Consider the following 26460-nt stretch of genomic DNA (forward strand, 5'->3'; position numbering starts at 1 on the left):
AATAAAGGAGGAGGTGGGGCAGGCTAAAGGGAGTGGTAGGGCTGGATGAATGGGTCCCTGTGGAGAGGGGGCGGGTCTGGGTGAGTGGGGGTAGGACTAGAAGGATATGGTGCAGGTTCCCTGGTAAAAGGAGGGTGGAAGAAAGCAGAGGTGGGACTGTGGTGGTGAGAAAGTGTGGCAGTTGGGGTCCATTCCACACCCTCTCCGCTGGGCCTCCTTTCCCCACATTAGGACCCTCCTTTACACACCCATTCCTCCACAATTCTGGCAATCAGTGGCTCAAGCTGTAAATCCTTGGTCTTGCAATGCTGGAGACCTGAGTTCTAATCCAATGCCGGTATCTCTTGGGCATTTTTTTTTTTCATTTAAAAAAAATGTTTTTATTGAAAATTGGGATGCATTGCCCTGCCCGATCAGCCAACAGCTAACGCCCCTTCAATACATGTGTTCCCACTAACAGTTGTGCCTTTGTATTCTGCACTCTGGCCTTAGTAACACCCATACACAAGCTTGTCTCTCTGGCCCCAACTGACTGGAAAAAACGAGGGGAAAAGGTGCAATCTGGGGGTCATGGCTGATTCCATAATTGCACTGGGACTCAAACAGCACACCTTCTCGAGGTGCTGTGAGGTGACCACCGGCACCTGCATATCAAGCAAACCTGTATCAGCATCTCACCAGCAACTGAATGTGTCGCCTGCAAGGTACACATAGTAGGCTGCAGTAGGTGCATTAACCCATTGGGCTGTCGACCCTCCTTCCTCTGAGAGCAGGAAACTGCATTTCCATGTTGACTTACTTTGGCACATTAGATCTATCTTTCACCCCAATTCAGAGGATGTTTTGCTTCACGGAGAGATGATAATCATTGTGAGGTGTGAGCCACTAATAGCTAAGCAGGTCAGTTAAATCTTTGACCTTGTCATTGGGGTGTATTGTTATGCGCAGGGCAGCAGTCTTATGCCCTCTGCTACTGTACGCTTTCGTATTGGTGCTTGTTCATGATTCTAAAATGTAAACAGTCTGCTCTCAAAAGTGAAAGATTTGAAAGACTCTTGCTGTAACAAGCCTTTCCCACTCTTTGCCCTGGCGGTGAGAGAGCTGCTTTCTGCCTTTAACTTCCCCAATTGTGGAGTGGCTGGCTCCACCACTGACAACCAGTGCCTAATCCTGGAGGAAAACGGACAGAGGTCTGCGCCCTGCATCCTCCATGCGTCCCTAACGCTCCCAAACGCGACCACAGCCCATACGGGCACAGCCCTATGTCCTATGCAGCCCCTCTGGTGAAGCCACCCACACAACTTAGGGTTAGGATCTGTGCTCTTCCACGTAGGCCTGGCCACCTAGGCCCCAGAAAGTGTCACAGCCTGCTTTATAAACCTTAGTGACGGTGGCCTAGGTGAAGATGATGTTGATGGAATACTGATGCCTTTTGCCTCCCAGAAGCCACCTGGGAGCATAGTAAAATGAAGGGGTGTTCCTGCTCTGCTGCCCTGTGTTTGCCCTCTGCCTAAGTGACATTCATTCTGGGCTCTCCAGGCAAATGTATCCATCTGGGAGAGAGCTAGGAATAGGACGTCTCTTTCTGCAGGCACAGTGGAGAAGACTCAGAGAGCTACATGCCTGAGACATCTTTCCTTGTCCCTCGCTCATTGTTCTGTTCCCTAACTTCGAACTCTCTGCCAGGCCAGGCCCTGTTTCTTTTACTGCCAACCCCCCTGACCCCTCGTCTTTCACCTACTTCCCGCTCTATTATGCCTTCTCCTTTTTTACTCTCTTCTATGGCCCTTTGAAAAGGAATGCAGGCCTAGCTAAGCCTCGTGAAGGAAATCTACCAACAAAAGATGCATGGGAGGTGCTGTGAGACGAGTAAGAAGGGATGAAGGGGTGATGGGTTGCTGAGTTGGGAAGCACCAGAGGCGTAGCCAGGATTTTCTAGCAAATGGGGTCTGAAGCTAATGTAGTTGGGCCCACTGCAATGACAAAAAATCTCTTTAAATGCCCACACAGAGCTGCTGAGTGGGCATTTACAGATTTTGGGTGGGCCTTTCCCCTCAGGCCCTACCCTGCCTACGCCTCTGCACTCTCACCCCCAGGGCAAAGAGTAGGAAAGGCTTGCTACAGCAAGAGTCTTTCAAATCTTTCACTTTTGGGAGCAGAGTGTTTACATTTAAAAATCATGAACAAGCAGCATTAAGAAACCATACAGTAGCAGAGGACAGAGGACTGCCCTGCGCATGTCAATACACCCCAATGACAAAAGCAAAGATTTAACTGACCTGCTTAGCTATTAGCGGCTCACACCTCACAATGATTATCATCTCTCTGTGAAGCAAAACATCCTCTGACTTGGGGTGAAACAGAGATCTAATGTGCCAATGGAAGGCAACATGGAAATTTAGTTTCCTGCTCTCAGAGGAAGGAGGGTCGACAGCCCAATGGGTTAATGCACCTACTGCAGCCTCCTATGTGTAGCCTGCAGGCGACACATTCAGTTGCCGGTGAGATGCTGATACAGGTTTGCTTGCTATGCAGGGGCCGGTGGTCACATCACAGCACCTCGAGAAGGTGTCCTGTTTGAGTCCTAGTGCAATTATGGTATCAACCATGACCTGTAGATTACACCTTTTACACCCGTTTTTTCCAGTCAGTTGGGGCCAGAGAGACAAGCTTGTGTATGGGTGTTACCAAGGCCAGAGTGCCGAAAACAGAGGCACAATTGTTAGTGGGAACGCAGGTATTGAAGGGGCATTAGCTGTTGGCTGATCGCGCTGGGCAATCCATCCCCATTTTCAATAAAAACATTTTTTTTTAAATTACCCAAGAGACACCGGACATTGAATTAGAACTCAGGTCTCCAACATTGCAAGACAAAGCACTTACCACTTGAGCCACTGGTGGCTGTGCTTCGGAGAGTTGCATTTGGGCGTATATATCTTTCTTCTGCATGCCCCTGTGAGCATGCCCATGTGAGCATGCCCATTTGCATTGTCAAACATGTTCACTGCAGAAAATGAGGATAGAACATCTGGCCTCCGCTCCTCCAAATATCAGCTAACTGCAGTCGCCTCGAGGTTAAGTGCTTGCGTTACAGCGTTGGGGGCATGGGTTTAAGTCCTGCTTTCGGCACATAAACGGAATAGTTGCGTAATCTCCTTGTACAGTTGTGGGTACCCACACTCCTTCTAAAAGGTTCAGTGGTTATGAAAAGAGGTCCTTGGAAAAGGGAGGGTGGAAGAAAGCAGAGAGGCAGGACTGAGGAAGCGCAGGGTAAATAAAGGAGGCGGTGGGGCAGGCTAAAGGGAGTGGTAGGGCTGGATGAATGGGTCCCTGTGGAGAGGGGGCGGGTCTGGGTGAGTGGGGGTAGGACTAGAAGGATATGGTGCAGGTTCCCTGGTAAAAGGAGGGTGGAAGAAAGCAGAGGTGGGACTGTGGTGGTGAGAAAGTGTGGCAGTTGGGGTCCATTCCACACCCTCTCCGCTGGGCCTCCTTTCCCCACATTAGGAACCTCCTTTACACACCCATTCCTCCACAATTCTGGGCCCTCTTCCCCCCATGACACCGTTCCCAGGGCCGACTTATTCGCTGTCTCCCCAGGGGCCACTTTATGCCCTCTAGACCTACCCCCTCCTTCTCTTCTCCACAGGGACCCATTCATCCAGCCCTACCTCCCCCTACTTTATTTACCGGCCACTTCCTCGCCTCCACATCCCGCTTCTCTGCTTTCTTCCACCCTCCCTTTCCCAGGGAACTCATTACATTACATAGCCACTGAACCTTTTAGGAGTGTGGGTACCCACCACTGTACAAGGAGATTACCCAACTATTCTGTTTATGTGCCGAAAGCAGTACTCGAACCCAGGCCCCCCCAGCGCTGTAACGCAAGCACTTAACCTCTAGGCCACTGCAGTTAGCTGGTATTTGGTGGAGCGGGGGAAGGGGGACAGATTATCTATCCTCCTTGGTTTCAGTGAACATGTTTCACAATGCAAATGGGTATGCTCACAGGGGCATGCAGGAGAAAGATATATACGCCCAAAAGCGACACTCAGAAGCATGGCAATCAGTGGCTCAAGCTGTAACTCCTTGGTCTTGCAATGCTGGAGACCTGAGTTCTAATCCAATGTCCAGTATCTCTTGGGCATTTTTTTTTTCATTTAAAAAAAATGTTTTTATTGAAAATTGGGATGCATTGCCCTGCCCGATCAGCCAACAGCTAACGCCCCTTCAATACATGTGTTCCCACTAACAGTTGTACCTTTGTATTCTGCACTCTGGCCTTAGTAACACCCATACACAAGCTTGTCTCTCTGGCCCCAACTGACTGGAAAAATCGAGGGGAAAAGGTGTAATCTGGGGGTCATGGCTGATTCCATAATTGCACTGGGACTCAAACAGCACACCTTCTCGAGGTTCTGTAAGGTGACCACCGGCCCCTGCATAGCAAGCAAACCTGTATCAGCATCTCACCAGCAACTGAATGTGTCGCCTGCAAGGTACACATAGGAGGCTGCAGTAGGTGCATTAACCCATTTGGCTGTCGACCCTCCTTCTTCTGAGAGCAGGAAACTGCATTTCCATGTTGACTTACTTTGGCACATTAGATCTATCTTTCACCCCAATTCAGAGGATGTTTTGCTTCACGGAGAGATGATAATCATTGTGAGGTGTGAGCCACTAATAGCTAAGCAGGTCAGTTAAATCTTTGACCTTGTCATTGGGGTGTATTGTTATGCGCAGGGCAGCAGTCTTATGCCCTCTGCTACTGTACGCTTTCGTATTGGTGCTTGTTCATGATTCTAAAATGTAAACAGTCTGCTCTCAAAAGTGAAAGATTTGAAAGACTCTTGCTGTAACAAGCCTTTCCCACTCTTTGCCCTGGCGGTGAGAGAGCTGCTTTCTGCCTTTAACTTCCCCAATTGTGGAGTGGCTGGCTCCACCACTGACAACCAGTGCCTAATCCTGGAGGAAAACGGACAGAGGTCTGCGCCCTGCATCCTCCATGCGTCCCTAACGCTCCCAAACGCGACCACAGCCCATACGGGCACAGCCCTATGTCCTATGCAGCCCCTCTGGTGAAGCCACCCACACAACTTAGGGTTAGGATCTGTGCTCTTCCACGTAGGCCTGGCCACCTAGGCCCCAGAAAGTGTCACAGCCTGCTTTATAAACCTTAGTGACGGTGGCCTAGGTGAAGATGATGTTGATGGAATACTGATGCCTTTTGCCTCCCAGAAGCCACCTGGGAGCATAGTAAAATGAAGGGGTGTTCCTGCTCTGCTGCCCTGTGTTTGCCCTCTGCCTAAGTGACATTCATTCTGGGCTCTCCAGGCAAATGTATCCATCTGGGAGAGAGCTAGGAATAGGACGTCTCTTTCTGCAGGCACAGTGGGGAAGACTCAGAGAGCTACATGCCTGAGACATCTTTCCTTGTCCCTCGCTCATTGTTCTGTTCCCTAACTTCGAACTCTCTGCCAGGCCAGGCCCTGTTTCTTTTACTGCCAACCCCCCTGACCCCTCGTCTTTCACCTACTTCCCGCTCTATTATGCCTTCTCCTTTTTTACTCTCTTCTATGGCCCTTTGAAAAGGAATGCAGGCCTAGCTAAGCCTCGTGAAGGAAATCTACCAACAAAAGATGCATGGGAGGTGCTGTGAGACGAGTAAGAAGGGATGAAGGGGTGATGGGTTGTTGAGTTGGGAAGCACCAGAGGCGTAGCCAGGATTTTCTAGCAAATGGGGTCTGAAGCTAATGTAGTTGGGCCCACTGGAATGACAAAAAATCTCTTTAAATGCCCACACAGAGCTGCTGAGTGGGCATTTACAGATTTTGGGTGGGCCTTTCCCCTCAGGCCCTACCCTGCCTACGCCTCTGCACTCTCACCCCCAGGGCAAAGAGTAGGAAAGGCTTGCTACAGCAAGAGTATTTCAAATCTTTCACTTTTGGGAGCAGAGTGTTTACATTTAAAAATCATGAACAAGCAGCATTAAGAAACCATACAGTAGCAGAGGACAGAGGACTGCCCTGCGCATGTCAATACACCCCAATGACAAAAGCAAAGATTTAACTGACCTGCTTACCTATTAGCGGCTCACACCTCACAATGATTATCATCTCTCTGTGAAGCAAAACATCCTCTGACTTGGGGTGAAACAGAGATCTAATGTGCCAATGGAAGGCAACATGGAAATTTAGTTTCCTGCTCTCAGAGGAAGGAGGGTCGACAGCTCAATGGGTTAATGCACCTACTGCAGCCTCCTATGTGTAGCCTGCAGGCGACACATTCAGTTGCCGGTGAGATGCTGATACAGGTTTGCTTGCTATGCAGGGGCCGGTGGTCACATCACAGCACCTCGAGAAGGTGTCCTGTTTGAGTCCTAGTGCAATTATGGTATCAACCATGACCCGTAGATTACACCTTTTACACCCGTTTTTTCCAGTCAGTTGGGGCCAGAGAGACAAGCTTGTGTATGGGTGTTACCAAGGCCAGAGTGCCGAAAACAGAGGCACAATTGTTAGTGGGAACGCAGGTATTGAAGGGGCATTAGCTGTTGGCTGATCGCGCAGGGCAATCCATCCCCATTTTCAATAAAAACATTTTTTTTTAAATTAAAAAAATTACCCAAGAGACACCGGACATAGGATTAGAACTCAGGTCTCCAACATTGCAAGACAAAGCACTTACCACTTGCTTCTGAGAGTTGCATTTGGGCGTATATATCTTTCTTCTGCATGCCCCTGTGAGCATGCCCATGTGAGCATGCCCATTTGCATTGTCAAACATGTTCACTGCAGAAAATGAGGATAGAACATCTGGCCCCCGCTCCTCCAAATATCAGCTAACTGCAGTCGTCTCGAGGTTAAGTGCTTGCGTTACAGCGTTGGGGGCATGGGTTTAAGTCCTGCTTTCGGCACATAAACGGAATAGTTGCGTAATCTCCTTGTACAGTTGTGGGTACCCACACTCCTTCTAAAAGGTTCAGTGGTTATGAAAAGAGGTCCTTGGAAAAGGGAGGGTGGAAGAAAGCAGAGAGGCAGGACTGAGGAAGCGCAGGGTAAATAAAGGAGGAGGTGGGGCAGGCTAAAGGGAGTGGTAGGGCTGGATGAATGGGTCCCTGTGGAGAGGGGGCGGGTCTGGGTGAGTGGGGGTAGGACTAGAAGGATATGGTGCAGGTTCCCTGATAAAAGGAGGGTGGAAGAAAGCAGAGGTGGGACTGTGGTGGTGAGAAAGTGTGGCAGTTGGGGTCCATTCCACACCCTCTCCGCTGGGCCTCCTTTCCCCACATTAGGACCCTCCTTTACACACCCATTCCTCCACAATTCTGGCAATCAGTGGCTCAAGCTGTAAATCCTTGGTCTTGCAATGCTGGAGACCTGAGTTCTAATCCAATGCCGGTATCTCTTGGGCATTTTTTTTTTTCATTTAAAAAAAATGTTTTTATTGAAAATTGGGATGCATTGCCCTGCCCGATCAGCCAACAGCTAACGCCCCTTCAATACATGTGTTCCCACTAACAGTTGTGCCTTTGTATTCTGCACTCTGGCCTTAGTAACACCCATACACAAGCTTGTCTCTCTGGCCCCAACTGACTGGAAAAAACGAGGGGAAAAGGTGCAATCTGGGGGTCATGGCTGATTCCATAATTGCACTGGGACTCAAACAGCACACCTTCTCGAGGTGCTGTGAGGTGACCACCGGCACCTGCATATCAAGCAAACCTGTATCAGCATCTCACCAGCAACTGAATGTGTCGCCTGCAAGGTACACATAGTAGGCTGCAGTAGGTGCATTAACCCATTGGGCTGTCGACCCTCCTTCCTCTGAGAGCAGGAAACTGCATTTCCATGTTGACTTACTTTGGCACATTAGATCTATCTTTCACCCCAATTCAGAGGATGCTTTGCTTCACGGAGAGATGATAATCATTGTGAGGTGTGAGCCACTAATAGCTAAGCAGGTCAGTTAAATCTTTGACCTTGTCATTGGGGTGTATTGTTATGCGCAGGGCAGCAGTCTTATGCCCTCTGCTACTGTACGCTTTCGTATTGGTGCTTGTTCATGATTCTAAAATGTAAACAGTCTGCTCTCAAAAGTGAAAGATTTGAAAGACTCTTGCTGTAACAAGCCTTTCCCACTCTTTGCCCTGGCGGTGAGAGAGCTGCTTTCTGCCTTTAACTTCCCCAATTGTGGAGTGGCTGGCTCCACCACTGACAACCAGTGCCTAATCCTGGAGGAAAACGGACAGAGGTCTGCGCCCTGCATCCTCCATGCGTCCCTAACGCTCCCAAACGCGACCACAGCCCATACGGGCACAGCCCTATGTCCTATGCAGCCCCTCTGGTGAAGCCACCCACACAACTTAGGGTTAGGATCTATGCTCTTCCACGTAGGCCTGGCCACCTAGGCCCCAGTAAGTGTCACAGCCTGCTTTATAAACCTTAGTGACGGTGGCCTAGGTGAAGATGATGTTGATGGAATACTGATGCCTTTTGCCTCCCAGAAGCCACCTGGGAGCATAGTAAAATGAAGGGGTGTTCCTGCTCTGCTGCCCTGTGTTTGCCCTCTGCCTAAGTGACATTCATTCTGGGCTCTCCAGGCAAATGTATCCATCTTGGAGAGAGCTAGGAATAGGACGTCTCTTTCTGCAGGCACAGTGGGGAAGACTCAGAGAGCTACATGCCTGAGACATCTTTCCTTGTCCCTCGCTCATTGTTCTGTTCCCTAACTTCGAACTCTCTGCCAGGCCAGGCCCTGTTTCTTTTACTGCCAACCCACCTGACCCCTCGTCTTTCACCTACTTCCCGCTCTATTATGCCTTCTCCTTTTTTACTCTCTTCTATGGCCCTTTGAAAAGGTATGCAGGCCTAGCTAAACCTCGTGAAGGAAATCTACCAACAAAAGATGCATGGGAGGTGCTGTGAGACGAGTAAGAAGGGATGAAGGGGTGATGGGTTGTTGCGTTGGGAAGCACCAGAGGCGTAGCCAGGATTTTCTAGCAAATGGGGTCGGAAGCTAATGTAGTTGGGCCCACTGCAATGACAAAAAATCTCTTTAAATGCCCACACAGAGCTGCTGAGTGGGCATTTACAGATTTTGGGTGGGCCTTTCCCCTCAGGCCCTACCCTGCCTACGCCTCTGCACTCTCACCCCCAGGGCAAAGAGTAGGAAAGGCTTGCTACAGCAAGAGTCTTTCAAATCTTTCATTTTTGGGAGCAGAGTGTTTACATTTAAAAATCATGAACAAGCAGCATTAAGAAACCATACAGTAGCAGAGGACAGAGGACTGCCCTGCGCATGTCAATACACCCCAATGACAAAAGCAAAGATTTAATTGACCTGCTTAGCTATTAGCGGCTCACACCTCACAATGATTATCATCTCTCTGTGAAGCAAAACATCCTCTGACTTGGGGTGAAACAGAGATCTAATGTGCCAATGGAAGGCAACATGGAAATTTAGTTTCCTGCTCTCAGAGGAAGGAGGGTCGACAGCCCAATGGGTTAATGCACCTATTGCAGCCTCCTATGTGTAGCCTGCAGGCGACACATTCAGTTGCCGGTGAGATGCTGATACAGGTTTGCTTGCTATGCAGGGGCCGGTGGTCACATCACAGCACCTCGAGAAGGTGTCCTGTTTGAGTCCTAGTGCAATTATGGTATCAACCATGACCTGTAGATTACACCTTTTACACCCGTTTTTTCCAGTCTGTTGGGGCCAGAGAGACAAGCTTGTGTATGGGTGTTACCAAGGCCAGAGTGCCGAAAACAGAGGCACAATTGTTAGTGGGAACGCAGGTATTGAAGGGGCATTAGCTGTTGGCTGATCGCGCAGGGCAATCCATCCCCATTTTCAATAAAAACATTTTTTTTTTAATTAAAAAAATAACCCAAGAGACACCGGACATTGAATTAGAACTCAGGTCTCCAACATTGCAAGACAAAGCACTTACCACTTGAGCTACTGGTGGCTGTGCTTCTGAGAGTTGCATTTGGGCGTATATATCTTTCTTCTGCATGCCCCTGTGAGCATGCCCATGTGAGCATGCCCATTTGCATTGTCAAACATGTTCACTGCAGAAAATGAGGATAGAACATCTGGCCCCCGCTCCTCCAAATATCAGCTAACTGCAGTCGCCTCGAGGTTAAGTGCTTGCGTTACAGCGTTGGGGGCATGGGTTTAAGTCCTGCTTTCGGCACATAAACGGAATAGTTGCGTAATCTCCTTGTACAGTTGTGGGTACCCACACTCCTTCTAAAAGGTTCAGTGGTTATGAAAAGAGGTCCTTGGAAAAGGGAGGGTGGAAGAAAGCAGAGAGGCAGGACTGAGGAAGCGCAGGGTAAATAAAGGAGGAGGTGGGCCAGGCTAAAGGGAGTGGTAGGGCTGGATGAATGGGTCCCTGTGGAGAGGGGGCGGGTCTGGGTGAGTGGGGGTAGGACTAGAAGGATATGGTGCAGGTTCCCTGGTAAAAGGAGGGTGGAAGAAAGCAGAGGTGGGACTGTGGTGGTGAGAAAGTGTGGCAGTTGGGGTCCATTCCACACCCTCTCCGCTGGGCCTCCTTTCCCCACATTAGGACCCTCCTTTACACACCCATTCCTCCACAATTCTGGGCCCTCTTCCCCCCATGACACCGTTCCCAGGGCCGACTTATTCGCTGTCTCCCCAGGGCCCACTTTATGCCCTCTAGACCTAACCCCTCCTCCTCTTCTCCACAGGGACCCATTCATCCAGCCCTACCTCCCCCAACTTTATTTACCGGCCACTTCCTCGCCTCCACATCCCACTTCTCTGCTTTCTTCCACCCTCCCTTTACCAGGGAACTCATTACATTACATAGCCACTGAACCTTTTAGGAGTGTGGGTACCCACCACTGTACAAGGAGATTACCCAACTATTCTGTTTATGTGCCGAAAGCAGTACTCGAACCCAGGCCCCCCCAGCGCTGTAACACAAGCACTTAACCTCTAGGCCACTGCAGTTAGCTGGTATTTGGTGGAGCGGGGGAAGGGGGACAGATTATCTATCCTCCTTGGTTTCAGTGAACATGTTTCACAATGCAAATGGGTATGCTCACAGGGGCATGCAGGAGAAAGATATATACGCCCAAAAGCGACCCTCGGAAGCATGGCAATCAGTGGCTCAAGCTGTAACTCCTTGGTCTTGCAATGCTGGAGACCTGAGTTCTAATCCAATGTCCAGTATCTCTTGGGCATTTTTTTTTTCATTTAAAAAAAATGTTTTTATTGAAAATTGGGATGCATTGCCCTGCCCGATCAGCCAACAGCTAACGCCCCTTCAATACATGTGTTCCCACTAACAGTTGTGCCTTTGTATTCTGCACTCTGGCCTTAGTAACACCCATACACAAGCTTGTCTCTCTGGCCCCAACTGACTGGAAAAATCGAGGGGAAAAGGTGTAATCTGGGGGTCATGGCTGATTCCATAATTGCACTGGGACTCAAACAGCACACCTTCTCGAGGTGCTGTGAGGTGACCACCGGCCCCTGCATAGCAAGCAAACCTGTATCAGCATCTCACCAGCAACTGAATGTGTCGCCTGCAAGGTACACATAGGAGGCTGCAGTAGGTGCATTAACCCATTGGGCTGTTGACCCTCCTTCCTCTGAGAGCAGGAAACTGCATTTCCATGTTGACTTACTTTGGCACATTAGATCTATCTTTCACCCCAATTCAGAGGATGTTTTGCTTCACGGAGAGATGATAATCATTGTGAGGTGTGAGCCACTAATAGCTAAGCAGGTCAGTTAAATCTTTGACCTTGTCATTGGGGTGTATTGTTATGCGCAGGGCAGCAGTCTTATGCCCTCTGCTACTGTACGCTTTCGTATTGGTGCTTGTTCATGATTCTAAAATGTAAACAGTCTGCTCTCAAAAGTGAAAGATTTGAAAGACTCTTGCTGTAACAAGCCTTTCCCACTCTTTGCCCTGGCGGTGAGAGAGCTGCTTTCTGCCTTTAACTTCCCCAATTGTGGAGTGGCTGGCTCCACCACTGACAACCAGTGCCTAATCCTGGAGGAAAACGGACAGAGGTCTGCGCCCTGCATCCTCCATGCGTCCCTAACGCTCCCAAACGCGACCACAGCCCATACGGGCACAGCCCTATGTCCTATGCAGCCCCTCTGGTGAAGCCACCCATACAACTTAGGGTTAGGATCTGTGCTCTTCCACGTAGGCCTGGCCACCTAGGCCCCAGAAAGTGTCACAGCCTGCTTTATAAACCTTAGTGACGGTGGCCTAGGTGAAGATGATGTTGATGGAATACTGATGCCTTTTGCCTCCCAGAAGCCACCTGGGAGCATAGTAAAATGAAGGGGTGTTCCTGCTCTGCTGCCCTGTGTTTGCCCTCTGCCTAAGTGACATTCATTCTGGGCTCTCCAGGCAAATGTATCCATCTGGGAGAGAGCTAGGAATAGGCCGTCTCTTTCTACAGGCACAGTGGGGAAGACTCAGAGAGCTACATGCCTGAGACATCTTTCCTTGTCCCTCGCTCATTGTTCTGTTCCCTAACTTCGAACTCTCTGCCAGGCCAGGCCCTGTTTCTTTTACTGCCAACCCCCCTGACCCCTCGTCTTTCACCTACTTCCCGCTCTATTATGCCTTCTCCTTTTTTACTCTCTTCTATGGCCCTTTGAAAAGGAATGCAGGCCTAGCTAAACCTCGTGAAGGAAATCTACCAACAAAAGATGCATGGGAGGTGCTGTGAGACGAGTAAGAAGGGATGAAGGGGTGATGGGTTGTTGAGTTGGGAAGCACCAGAGGCGTAGCCAGGATTTTCTAGCAAATGGGGTCTGAAGCTAATGTAGTTGGGCCCACTGCAATGACAAAAAATCTCTTTAAATGCCCACACAGAGCTGCTGAGTGGGCATTTACAGATTTTGGGTGGGCCTTTCCCCTCAGGCCCTACCCTGCCTACGCCTCTGCACTCTCACCCCCAGGGCAAAGAGTAGGAAAGGCTTGCTACAGCAAGAGTATTTCAAATCTTTCACTTTTGGGAGCAGAGTGTTTACATTTAAAAATCATGAACAAGCAGCATTAAGAAACCATACAGTAGCAGAGGACAGAGGACTGCCCTGCGCATGTCAATACACCCCAATGACAAAAGCAAAGATTTAACTGACCTGCTTAGCTATTAGCGGCTCACACCTCACAATGATTATCATCTCTCTGTGAAGCAAAACATCCTCTGACTTGGGGTGAAACAGAGATCTAATGTGCCAATGGAAGGCAACATGGAAATTTAGTTTCCTGCTCTCAGAGGAAGGAGGGTCGACAGCTCAATGGGTTAATGCACCTACTGCAGCCTCCTATGTGTAGCCTGCAGGCGACACATTCAGTTGCCGGTGAGATGCTGATACAGGTTTGCTTGCTATGCAGGGGCCGGTGGTCACATCACAGCACCTCGAGAAGGTGTCCTGTTTGAGTCCTAGTGCAATTATGGTATCAACCATGACCCGTAGATTACACCTTTTACACCCGTTTTTTCCAGTCAGTTGGGGCCAGAGAGACAAGCTTGTGTATGGGTGTTACCAAGGCCAGAGTGCCGAAAACAGAGGCACAATTGTTAGTGGGAACGCAGGTATTGAAGGGGCATTAGCTGTTGGCTGATCACGCAGGGCAATCCATCCCCATTTTCAATAAAAACATTTTTTTTTAAATTAAAAAAATTACCCAAGAGACACCGGACATAGGATTAGAACTCAGGTCTCCAACATTGCAAGACAAAGCACTTACCACTTGCTTCTGAGAGTTGCATTTGGGCGTATATATCTTTCTTCTGCATGCCCCTGTGAGCATGCCCATGTGAGCATGCCCATTTGCATTGTCAAACATGTTCACTGCAGAAAATGAGGATAGAACATCTGGCCCCCGCTCCTCCAAATATCAGCTAACTGCAGTCGTCTCGAGGTTAAGTGCTTGCGTTACAGCGTTGGGGGCATGGGTTTAAGTCCTGCTTTCGGCACATAAACGGAATAGTTGCGTAATCTCCTTGTACAGTTGTGGGTACCCACACTCCTTCTAAAAGGTTCAGTGGTTATGAAAAGAGGTCCTTGGAAAAGGGAGGGTGGAAGAAAGCAGAGAGGCAGGACTGAGGAAGCGCAGGGTAAATAAAGGAGGAGGTGGGGCAGGCTAAAGGGAGTGGTAGGGCTGGATGAATGGGTCCCTGTGGAGAGGGGGCGGGTCTGGGTGAGTGGGGGTAGGACTAGAAGGATATGGTGCAGGTTCCCTGGTAAAAGGAGGGTGGAAGAAAGCAGAGGTGGGACTGTGGTGGTGAGAAAGTGTGGCAGTTGGGGTCCATTCCACACCCTCTCCGCTGGGCCTCCTTTCCCCACATTAGGACCCTCCTTTACACACCCATTCCTCCACAATTCTGGCAATCAGTGGCTCAAGCTGTAAATCCTTGGTCTTGCAATGCTGGAGACCTGAGTTCTAATCCAATGCCGGTATCTCTTGGGCATTTTTTTTTTTCATTTAAAAAAAATGTTTTTATTGAAAATTGGGATGCATTGCCCTGCCCGATCAGCCAACAGCTAACGCCCCTTCAATACATGTGTTCCCACTAACAGTTGTGCCTTTGTATTCTGCACTCTGGCCTTAGTAACACCCATACACAAGCTTGTCTCTCTGGCCCCAACTGACTGGAAAAAACGAGGGGAAAAGGTGCAATCTGGGGGTCATGGCTGATTCCATAATTGCACTGGGACTCAAACAGCACACCTTCTCGAGGTGCTGTGAGGTGACCACCGGCACCTGCATATCAAGCAAACCTGTATCAGCATCTCACCAGCAACTGAATGTGTCGCCTGCAAGGTACACATAGTAGGCTGCAGTAGGTGCATTAACCCATTGGGCTGTCGACCCTCCTTCCTCTGAGAGCAGGAAACTGCATTTCCATGTTGACTTACTTTGGCACATTAGATCTATCTTTCACCCCAATTCAGAGGATGCTTTGCTTCACGGAGAGATGATAATCATTGTGAGGTGTGAGCCACTAATAGCTAAGCAGGTCAGTTAAATCTTTGACCTTGTCATTGGGGTGTGTTGTTATGCGCAGGGCAGCAGTCTTATGCCCTCTGCTACTGTACGCTTTCGTATTGGTGCTTGTTCATGATTCTAAAATGTAAACAGTCTGCTCTCAAAAGTGAAAGATTTGAAAGACTCTTGCTGTAACAAGCCTTTCCCACTCTTTGCCCTGGCGGTGAGAGAGCTGCTTTCTGCCTTTAACTTCCCCAATTGTGGAGTGGCTGGCTCCACCACTGACAACCAGTGCCTAATCCTGGAGGAAAACGGACAGAGGTCTGCGCCCTGCATCCTCCATGCGTCCCTAACGCTCCCAAACGCGACCACAGCCCATACGGGCACAGCCCTATGTCCTATGCAGCCCCTCTGGTGAAGCCACCCACACAACTTAGGGTTAGGATCTATGCTCTTCCACGTAGGCCTGGCCACCTAGGCCCCAGTAAGTGTCACAGCCTGCTTTATAAACCTTAGTGACGGTGGCCTAGGTGAAGATGATGTTGATGGAATACTGATGCCTTTTGCCTCCCAGAAGCCACCTGGGAGCATAGTAAAATGAAGGGGTGTTCCTGCTCTGCTGCCCTGTGTTTGCCCTCTGCCTAAGTGACATTCATTCTGGGCTCTCCAGGCAAATGTATCCATCTTGGAGAGAGCTAGGAATAGGACGTCTCTTTCTGCAGGCACAGTGGGGAAGACTCAGAGAGCTACATGCCTGAGACATCTTTCCTTGTCCCTCGCTCATTGTTCTGTTCCCTAACTTCGAACTCTCTGCCAGGCCAGGCCCTGTTTCTTTTACTGCCAACCCACCTGACCCCTCGTCTTTCACCTACTTCCCGCTCTATTATGCCTTCTCCTTTTTTACTCTCTTCTATGGCCCTTTGAAAAGGTATGCAGGCCTAGCTAAACCTCGTGAAGGAAATCTACCAACAAAAGATGCATGGGAGGTGCTGTGAGACGAGTAAGAAGGGATGAAGGGGTGATGGGTTGTTGCGTTGGGAAGCACCAGAGGCGTAGCCAGGATTTTCTAGCAAATGGGGTCGGAAGCTAATGTAGTTGGGCCCACTGCAATGACAAAAAATCTCTTTAAATGCCCACACAGAGCTGCTGAGTGGGCATTTACAGATTTTGGGTGGGCCTTTCCCCTCAGGCCCTACCCTGCCTACGCCTCTGCACTCTCACCCCCAGGGCAAAGAGTAGGAAAGGCTTGCTACAGCAAGAGTCTTTCAAATCTTTCATTTTTGGGAGCAGAGTGTTTACATTTAAAAATCATGAACAAGCAGCATTAAGAAACCATACAGTAGCAGAGGACAGAGGACTGCCCTGCGCATGTCAATACACCCCAATGACAAAAGCAAAGATTTAACTGACCTGCTTAGCTATTAGCGGCTCACACCTCACAATGATTATCATCTCTCTGTGAAGCAAAACATCCTCTGACTTGGGGTGAAACAGAGATCTAATGTGCCAATGGAAGGCAACATGGAAATTTAGTTTCCTGCTCTCAGAGGAAGGAGGGTCGACAGCCCAATGGGTTAATGCACCTATTGCAGCCTCCTATGTGTAGCCTGCAGGCGACACATTCAGTTGCCGGTGAGATGCTGATACAGGTTTGCTTGCTATGCAGGGGCCGGTGGTCACATCACAGCACCTCGAGAAGGTGTCCTGTTTGAGTCCTAGTGCAATTATGGTATCAACCATGACCTGTAGATTACACCTTTTACACCCGTTTTTTCCAGTCAGTTGGGGCCAGAGAGACAAGCTTGTGTATGGGTGTTACCAAGGCCAGAGTGCCGAAAACAGAGGCACAATTGTTAGTGGGAACGCAGGTACTGAAGGGGCATTAGCTGTTGGCTGATCGCGCAGGGCAATCCATCCCCATTTTCAATAAAAACATTTTTTTTTTAATTAAAAAAATTACCCAAGAGACACCGGACATTGAATTAGAACTCAGGTCTCCAACATTGCAAGACAAAGCACTTACCACTTGAGCTACTGGTGGCTGCGCTTCTGAGAGTTGCATTTGGGCGTATATATCTTTCTTCTGCATGCCCCTGTGAGCATGCCCATGTGAGCATGCCCATTTGCATTGTCAAACATGTTCACTGCAGAAAATGAGGATAGAACATCTGGCCCCCGCTCCTCCAAATATCAGCTAACTGCAGTCGCCTCGAGGTTAAGTGCTTGCGTTACAGCGTTGGGGGCATGGGTTTAAGTCCTGCTTTCGGCACATAAACGGAATAGTTGCGTAATCTCCTTGTACAGTTGTGGGTACCCACACTCCTTCTAAAAGGTTCAGTGGTTATGAAAAGAGGTCCTTGGAAAAGGGAGGGTGGAAGAAAGCAGAGAGGCAGGACTGAGGAAGCGCAGGGTAAATAAAGGAGGAGGTGGGCCAGGCTAAAGGGAGTGGTAGGGCTGGATGAATGGGTCCCTGTGGAGAGGGGGCGGGTCTGGGTGAGTGGGGGTAGGACTAGAAGGATATGGTGCAGGTTCCCTGGTAAAAGGAGGGTGGAAGAAAGCAGAGGTGGGACTGTGGTGGTGAGAAAGTGTGGCAGTTGGGGTCCATTCCACACCCTCTCCGCTGGGCCTCCTTTCCCCACATTAGGACCCTCCTTTACACACCCATTCCTCCACAATTCTGGGCCCTCTTCCCCCCATGACACCGTTCCCAGGGCCGACTTATTCGCTGTCTCCCCAGGGCCCACTTTATGCCCTCTAGACCTAACCCCTCCTCCTCTTCTCCACAGGGACCCATTCATCCAGCCCTACCTCCCCCAACTTTATTTACCGGCCACTTCCTCGCCTCCACATCCCGCTTCTCTGCTTTCTTCCACCCTCCCTTTACCAGGGAACTCATTACATTACATAGCCACTGAACCTTTTAGGAGTGTGGGTACCCACCACTGTACAAGGAGATTACCCAACTATTCTGTTTATGTGCCGAAAGCAGTACTCGAACCCAGGCCCCCCCAGCGCTGTAACACAAGCACTTAACCTCTAGGCCACTGCAGTTAGCTGGTATTTGGTGGAGCGGGGGAAGGGGGACAGATTATCTATCCTCCTTGGTTTCAGTGAACATGTTTCACAATGCAAATGGGTATGCTCACAGGGGCATGCAGGAGAAAGATATATACGCCCAAAAGCGACCCTCGGAAGCATGGCAATCAGTGGCTCAAGCTGTAACTCCTTGGTCTTGCAATGCTGGAGACCTGAGTTCTAATCCAATGTCCAGTATCTCTTGGGCATTTTTTTTCATTTAAAAAAAATGTTTTTATTGAAAATTGGGATGCATTGCCCTGCCCGATCAGCCAACAGCTAACGCCCCTTCAATACATGTATTCCCACTAACAGTTGTGCCTTTGTATTCTGCACTCTGGCCTTAGTAACACCCATACACAAGCTTGTCTCTCTGGCCCCAACTGACTGGAAAAATCGAGGGGAAAAGGTGTAATCTGGGGGTCATGGCTGATTCCATAATTGCACTGGGACTCAAACAGCACACCTTCTCGAGGTGCTGTGAGGTGACCACCGGCCCCTGCATAGCAAGCAAACCTGTATCAGCATCTCACCAGCAACTAAATGTGTCGCCTGCAAGGTACACATAGGAGGCTGCAGTAGGTGCATTAACCCATTGGGCTGTCGACCCTCCTTCCTCTGAGAGCAGGAAACTGCATTTCCATGTTGACTTACTTTGGCACATTAGATCTATCTTTCACCCCAATTCAGAGGATGTTTTGCTTCACGGAGAGATGATAATCATTGTGAGGTGTGAGCCACTAATAGCTAAGCAGGTCAGTTAAATCTTTGACCTTGTCATTGGGGTGTATTGTTATGCGCAGGGCAGCAGTCTTATGCCCTCTGCTACTGTACGCTTTCGTATTGTTGCTTGTTCATGATTCTAAAATGTAAACAGTCTGCTCTCAAAAGTGAAAAATTTGAAAGACTCTTGCTGTAACAAGCCTTTCCCACTCTTTGCCCTGGCGGTGAGAGAGCTGCTTTCTGCCTTTAACTTCCCCAATTGTGGAGTGGCTGGCTCCACCACTGACAACCAGTGCCTAATCCTGGAGGAAAACGGACAGAGGTCTGCGCCCTGCATCCTCCATGCGTCCCTAACGCTCCCAAACGCGACCACAGCCCATACGGGCACAGCCCTATGTCCTATGCAGCCCCTCTGGTGAAGCCACCCACACAACTTAGGGTTAGGATCTGTGCTCTTCCACGTAGGCCTGGCCACCTAGGCCCCAGAAAGTGTCACAGCCTGCTTTATAAACCTTAGTGACGGTGGCCTAGGTGAAGATGATGTTGATGGAATACTGATGCCTTTTGCCTCCCAGAAGCCACCTGGGAGCATAGTAAAATGAAGGGGTGTTCCTACTCTGCTGCCCTGTGTTTGCCCTCTGCCTAAGTGACATTCATTCTGGGCTCTCCAGGCAAATGTATCCATCTGGGAGAGAGCTAGGAATAGGACGTCTCTTTCTGCAGGCACAGTGGGGAAGACTCAGAGAGCTACATGCCTGAGACATCTTTCCTTGTCCCTCGCTCATTGTTCTGTTCCCTAACTTCGAACTCTCTGCCAGGCCAGGCCATGTTTCTTTTACTGCCAACCCCCCTGACCCCTCGTCTTTCACCTACTTCCCGCTCTATTATGCCTTCTCCTTTTTTACTCTCTTCTATGGCCCTTTGAAAAGGAATGCAGGCCTAGATAAGCCTCGTGAAGGAAATCTACCAACAAAAGATGCATGGGAGGTGCTGTGAGACGAGTAAGAAGGGATGAAGGGGTGATGGGTTGTTGAGTTGGGAAGCACCAGAGGCGTAGCCAGGATTTTCTAGCAAATGGGGTCTGAAGCTAATGTAGTTGGGCCCACTGCAATGACAAAAAATCTCTTTAAATTCCCACACAGAGCTGCTGAGTGGGCATTTACAGATTTTGGGTGGGCCTTTCCCCTCAGGCCCTACCCTGCCTACACCTCTGCACTCTCACCCCCAGGGCAAAGAGTAGGAAAGGCTTGCTACAGCAAGAGTATTTCAAATCTTTCACTTTTGGGAGCAGAGTGTTTACATTTAAAAATCATGAACAAGCAGCATTAAGAAACCATACAGTAGCAGAGGACAGAGGACTGCCCTGCGCATGTCAATACACCCCAATGACAAAAGCAAAGATTTAACTGACCTGCTTAGCTATTAGCGGCTCACACCTCACAATGATTATCATCTCTCTGTGAACCAAAACATCCTCTGACTTGGGGTGAAACAGAGATCTAATGTGCCAATGGAAGGCAACATGGAAATTTAGTTTCCTGCTCTCAGAGGAAGGAGGGTCGACAGCTCAATGGGTTAATGCACCTACTGCAGCCTCCTATGTGTAGCCTGCAGGCGACACATTCAGTTGCCGGTGAGATGCTGATACAGGTTTGCTTGCTATGCAGGGGCCGGTGGTCACATCACAGCACCTCGAGAAGGTGTCCTGTTTGAGTCCTAGTGCAATTATGGTATCAACTATGACCCGTAGATTACACCTTTTACACCCGTTTTTTCCAGTCAGTTGGGGCCAGAGAGACAAGCTTGTGTATGGGTGTTACCAAGGCCAGAGTGCCGAAAACAGAGGCACAATTGTTAGTGGGAACGCAGGTATTGAAGGGGCATTAGCTGTTGGCTGATCGCGCAGGGCAATCCATCCCCATTTTCAATAAAAACATTTTTTTTTAAATTAAAAAAATTACCCAAGAGACACCGGACATTGAATTAGAACTCAGGTCTCCAACATTGCAAGACAAAGCACTTACCACTTGAGCCACTGGTGGCTGTGCTTCAGAGAGTTGCATTTGGGCGTATATATCTTTCTTCTGCATGCCCCTGTGAGCATGCCCATGTGAGCATGCCCATTTGCATTGTCAAACATGTTCACTGCAGAAAATGAGGATAGAACATCTGGCCTCCGCTCCTCCAAATATCAGCTAACTGCAGTCGCCTCGAGGTTAAGTGCTTGCGTTACAGCGTTGGGGGCATGGGTTTAAGTCCTGCTTTCGGCACATAAACGGAATAGTTGCGTAATCTCCTTGTACAGTTGTGGGTACCCACACTCCTTCTAAAAGGTTCAGTGGTTATGAAAAGAGGTCCTTGGAAAAGGGAGGGTGGAAGAAAGCAGAGAGGCAGGACTGAGGAAGCGCAGGGTAAATAAAGGAGGAGGTGGGGCAGGCTAAAGGGAGTGGTAGGGCTGGATGAATGGGTCCCTGTGGAGAGGGGGCGGGTCTGGGTGAGTGGGGGTAGGACTAGAAGGATATGGTGCAGGTTCCCTGGTAAAAGGAGGGTGGAAGAAAGCAGAGGTGGGACTGTGGTGGTGAGAAAGTGTGGCAGTTGGGGTCCATTCCACACCCTCTCCGCTGGGCCTCCTTTCCCCACATTAGGACCCTCCTTTACACACCCATTCCTCCACAATTCTGGGCCCTCTTCCCCCCATGACACCGTTCCCAGGGCCGACTTATTCACTGTCTCCCCAGGGCCCACTTTATGCCCTCTAGACCTACCCCCTCCTCCTCTTCTCCACAGGGACCCATTCATCCAGCCCTACCTCCCCCTACTTTATTTACCGGCCACTTCCTCGCCTCCACATCCCGCTTCTCTGCTTTCTTCCACCCTCCCTTTACCAGGGAACTCATTACATTACATAGCCACTGAACCTTTTAGGAGTGTGGGTACCCACCACTGTACAAGGAGATTACCCAACTATTCTGTTTATGTGCCGAAAGCAGTACTCAAACCCAGGCCACCCCAGCGCTGTAACGCAAGCACTTAACCTCTAGGCCACTGCAGTTAGCTGGTATTTGGTGGAGCGGGGGAGGGGGGACAGATGTTCTATCCTCCTTGGTTTCAGTGAACATGTTTCACAATGCAAATGGGTATGCTCACAGGGGCATGCAGGAGAAAGATATATACGCCAAAAAGCGACCCTCGGAAGCATGGCAATCAGTGGCTCAAGCTGTAAATCCTTGGTCTTGCAATGCTGGAGACCTGAGTTCTAATCCAATGTCCGGTATCTCTTGGGCATTTTTTTTTTTCATTTAAAAAAAATGTTTTATTGAAAATTGGGATGCATTGCCCTGCCCGATCAGCCAACAGCTAACGCCCCTTCAATACATGTGTTCCCACTAACAGTTGTGCCTTTGTATTCTGCACTCTGGCCTTAGTAACACCCATACACAAGCTTGTCTCTCTGGCCCCAACTGACTGGAAAAATCGAGGGGAAAAGGTGTAATCTGGGGGTCATGGCTGATTCCATAATTGCACTGGGACTCAAACAGCACACCTTTTCGAGGTGCTGTGAGGTGACCACCGGCCCCTGCATAGCAAGCAAACCTGTATCAGCATCTCACCAGCAACTGAATGTGTCGCCTGCAAGGTACACATAGGAGGCTGCAGTAGGTGCATTAACCCATTGGGCTGTCGACCCTCCTTCCTCTGAGAGCAGGAAACTGCATTTCCATGTTGACTTACTTTGGCACATTAGATCTATCTTTCACCCCAATTCAGAGGATGTTTTGCTTCACAGAGAGATGATAATCATTGTGAGGTGTGAGCCACTAATAGCTAAGCAGGTCAGTTAAATCTTTGACCTTGTCATTGGGGTGTATTGTTATGCGCAGGGCAGCAGTCTTATGCCCTCTGCTACTGTACGCTTTCGTATTGGTGCTTGTTCATGATTCTAAAATGTAAACAGTCTGCTCTCAAAAGTGAAAGATTTGAAAGACTCTTGCTGTAACAAGCCTTTCCCACTCTTTTCCCTGGCGGTGAGAGAGCTGCTTTCTGCCTTTAACTTCCCCAATTGTGGAGTGGCTGGCTCCACCACTGACAACCAGTGCCTAATCCTGGAGGAAAACGGACAGAGGTCTGCGCCCTGCATCCTCCATGCGTCCCTAACGCTCCCAAACGCGACCACAGCCCATACGGGCACAGCCCTATGTCCTATGCAGCCCCTCTGGTGAAGCCACCCACACAACTTAGGGTTAGGATCTGTGCTCTTCCACGTAGGCCTGGCCACCTAGGCCCCAGAAAGTGTCACAGCCTGCTTTATAAACCTTAGTGACGGTGGCCTAGGTGAAGATGATGTTGATGGAATACTGATGCCTTTTGCCTCCCAGAAGCCACCTGGGAGCATAGTAAAATGAAGGGGTGTTCCTGCTCTGCTGCCCTGTGTTTGCCCTCTGCCTAAGTGACATTCATTCTGGGCTCTCCAGGCAAATGTATCCATCTGGGAGAGAGCTAGGAATAGGACGTCTCTTTCTGCAGGCACAGTGGGGAAGACTCAGAGAGCTACATGCCTGAGACATCTTTCCTTGTCCCTCGCTCATTGTTCTGTTCCCTAACTTCGAACTCTCTGCCAGGCCAGGCCCTGTTTCTTTTACTGCCAACCCCCCTGACCCCTCGTCTTTCACCTGCTTCCCGCTCTATTATGCCTTCTCCTTTTTTACTCTCTTCTATGGCCCTTTGAAAAGGAATGCAGGCCTAGCTAAGCCTCGTGAAGGAAATCTACCAACAAAAGATGCATGGGAGGTGCTGTGAGACGAGTAAGAAGGGATGAAGGGGTGATGGGTTGTTGAGTTGGGAAGCACCAGAGGCGTAGCCAGGATTTATTAGCAAATGGGGTCTGAAGCTAATGTAGTTGGGCCCACTGCAATGACAAGAAATCTCTTTAAATGCCCACACAGAGCTGCTGAGTGGGCATTTACAGATTTTGGGTGGGCCTTTCCCCTCAGGCCCTACCCTGCCTACGCCTCTGCACTCTCACCCCCAGGGCAGAGAGTAGGAAAGGCTTGCTACAGCAAGAGTCTTTCAAATCTTTCACTTTTGGGAGCAGAGTGTTTACATTTAAAAATCATGAACAAGCAGCATTAAGAAACCATACAGTAGCAGAGGACAGAGGACTGCCCTGCGCATGTCAATACACCCCAATGACAAAAGCAAAGATTTAACTGACCTGCTTAGCTATTAGCGGCTCACACCTCACAATGATTATCATCTCTCTGTGAAGCAAAACATCCTCTGACTTGGGGTGAAACAGAGATCTAATGTGCCAATGGAAGGCAACATGGAAATTTAGTTTCCTGCTCTCAGAGGAAGGAGGGTCGACAGCCCAATGGGTTAATGCACCTACTGCAGCCTCCTATGTGTAGCCTGCAGGCGACACATTCAGTTGCCGGTGAGATGCTGATACAGGTTTGCTTGCTATGCAGGGGCCGGTGGTCACATCACAGCACCTCGAGAAGGTGTCCTGTTTGAGTCCTAGTGCAATTATGGTATCAACCATGACCTGTAGATTACACCTTTTACACCCGTTTTTTCCAGTCAGTTGGGGCCAGAGAGACAAGCTTGTGTATGGGTGTTACCAAGGCCAGAGTGCCGAAAACAGACGCACAATTGTTAGTGGGAACGCAGGTATTGAAGGGGCATTAGCTGTTGGCTGATCGCGCAGGGCAATCCATCCCCATTTTCAATAAAAACATTTTTTTTTAAATTAAAAAAATTACCCAAGAGACACCGGACATTGAATTAGAACTCAGGTCTCCAACATTGCAAGACAAAGCACTTACCACTTGAGCCACTGGCGGCTGTGCTTCTGAGAGTTGCATTTGGGCGTATATATCTTTCTTCTGCATGCCCCTGTGAGCATGCCCATGTGAGCATGCCCATTTGCATTGTCAAACATGTTCACTGCAGAAAATGAGGATAGAACATCTGGCCCCCGCTCCTCCAAATATCAGCTAACTGCAGTCGCCTCGAGGTTAAGTGCTTGCGTTACAGCGTTGGGGGCATGGGTTTAAGTCCTGCTTTCGGCACATAAACGGAATAGTTGCGTAATCTCCTTGTACAGTTGTGGGTACCCACACTCCTTCTAAAAGGTTCAGTGGTTATGAAAAGAGGTCCTTGGAAAAGGGGGGGTGGAAGAAAGCAGAGAGGCAGGACTGAGGAAGCGCAGGGTAAATAAAGGAGGAGGTGGGGCAGGCTAAAGGGAGTGGTAGGGCTGGATGAATGGGTCCCTGTGGAGAGGGGGCGGGTCTGGGTGAGTGGGGGTAGGACTAGAAGGATATGGTGCAGGTTCCCTGGTAAAAGGAGGGTGGAAGAAAGCAGAGGTGGGACTGTGGTGGTGAGAAAGTGTGGCAGTTGGGGTCCATTCCACACCCTCTCCGCTGGGCCTCCTTTCCCCACATTAGGACCCTCCTTTACACACCCATTCCTCCACAATTCTGGGCCCTCTTCCCCCCATGACACCGTTCCCAGGGCCGACTTATTCGCTGTCTCCCCAGGGCCCACTTTATGCCCTCTAGACCTACCCCCTCCTCCTCTTCTCCACAGGGACCCATTCATCCAGCCCTACCTCCCCCTACTTTATTTACCGGCCACTTCCTCGCCTCCACATCCCGCTTCTCTGCTTTCTTCCACCCTCCCTTTACCAGGGAACTCATTACATTACATAGCCACTGAACCTTTTAGGAGTGTGGGTACCCACCACTGTACAAGGAGATTACCCAACTATTCTGTTTATGTGCCGAAAGCAGTACTCAAACCCAGGCCACCCCAGCGCTGTAACGCAAGCACTTAACCTCTAGGCCACTGCAGTTAGCTGGTATTTGGTGGAGCGGGGGAGGGGGGACAGATGTTCTATCCTCCTTGGTTTCAGTGAACATGTTTCACAATGCAAATGGGTATGCTCACAGGGGCATGCAGGAGAAAGATATATACGCCAAAAAGCGACCCTCGGAAGCATGGCAATCAGTGGCTCAAGCTGTAAATCCTTGGTCTTGCAATGCTGGAGACCTGAGTTCTAATCCAATGTCCGGTATCTCTTGGGCATTTTTTTTTTTCATTTAAAAAAAATGTTTTATTGAAAATTGGGATGCATTGCCCTGCCCGATCAGCCAACAGCTAACGCCCCTTCAATACATGTGTTCCCACTAACAGTTGTGCCTTTGTATTCTGCACTCTGGCCTTAGTAACACCCATACACAAGCTTGTCTCTCTGGCCCCAACTGACTGGAAAAATCGAGGGGAAAAGGTGTAATCTGGGGGTCATGGCTGATTCCATAATTGCACTGGGACTCAAACAGCACACCTTTTCGAGGTGCTGTGAGGTGACCACCGGCCCCTGCATAGCAAGCAAACCTGTATCAGCATCTCACCAGCAACTGAATGTGTCGCCTGCAAGGTACACATAGGAGGCTGCAGTAGGTGCATTAACCCATTGGGCTGTCGACCCTCCTTCCTCTGAGAGCAGGAAACTGCATTTCCATGTTGACTTACTTTGGCACATTAGATCTATCTTTCACCCCAATTCAGAGGATGTTTTGCTTCACAGAGAGATGATAATCATTGTGAGGTGTGAGCCACTAATAGCTAAGCAGGTCAGTTAAATCTTTGACCTTGTCATTGGGGTGTAT

Source organism: Ambystoma mexicanum, chromosome 3q (genome assembly GCF_040938575.1).
Source record: "Ambystoma mexicanum isolate Mex_15411 chromosome 3q, UKY_AmexF1_1, whole genome shotgun sequence".
Taxonomy (NCBI): Eukaryota; Metazoa; Chordata; class Amphibia; order Caudata; family Ambystomatidae; genus Ambystoma; species Ambystoma mexicanum.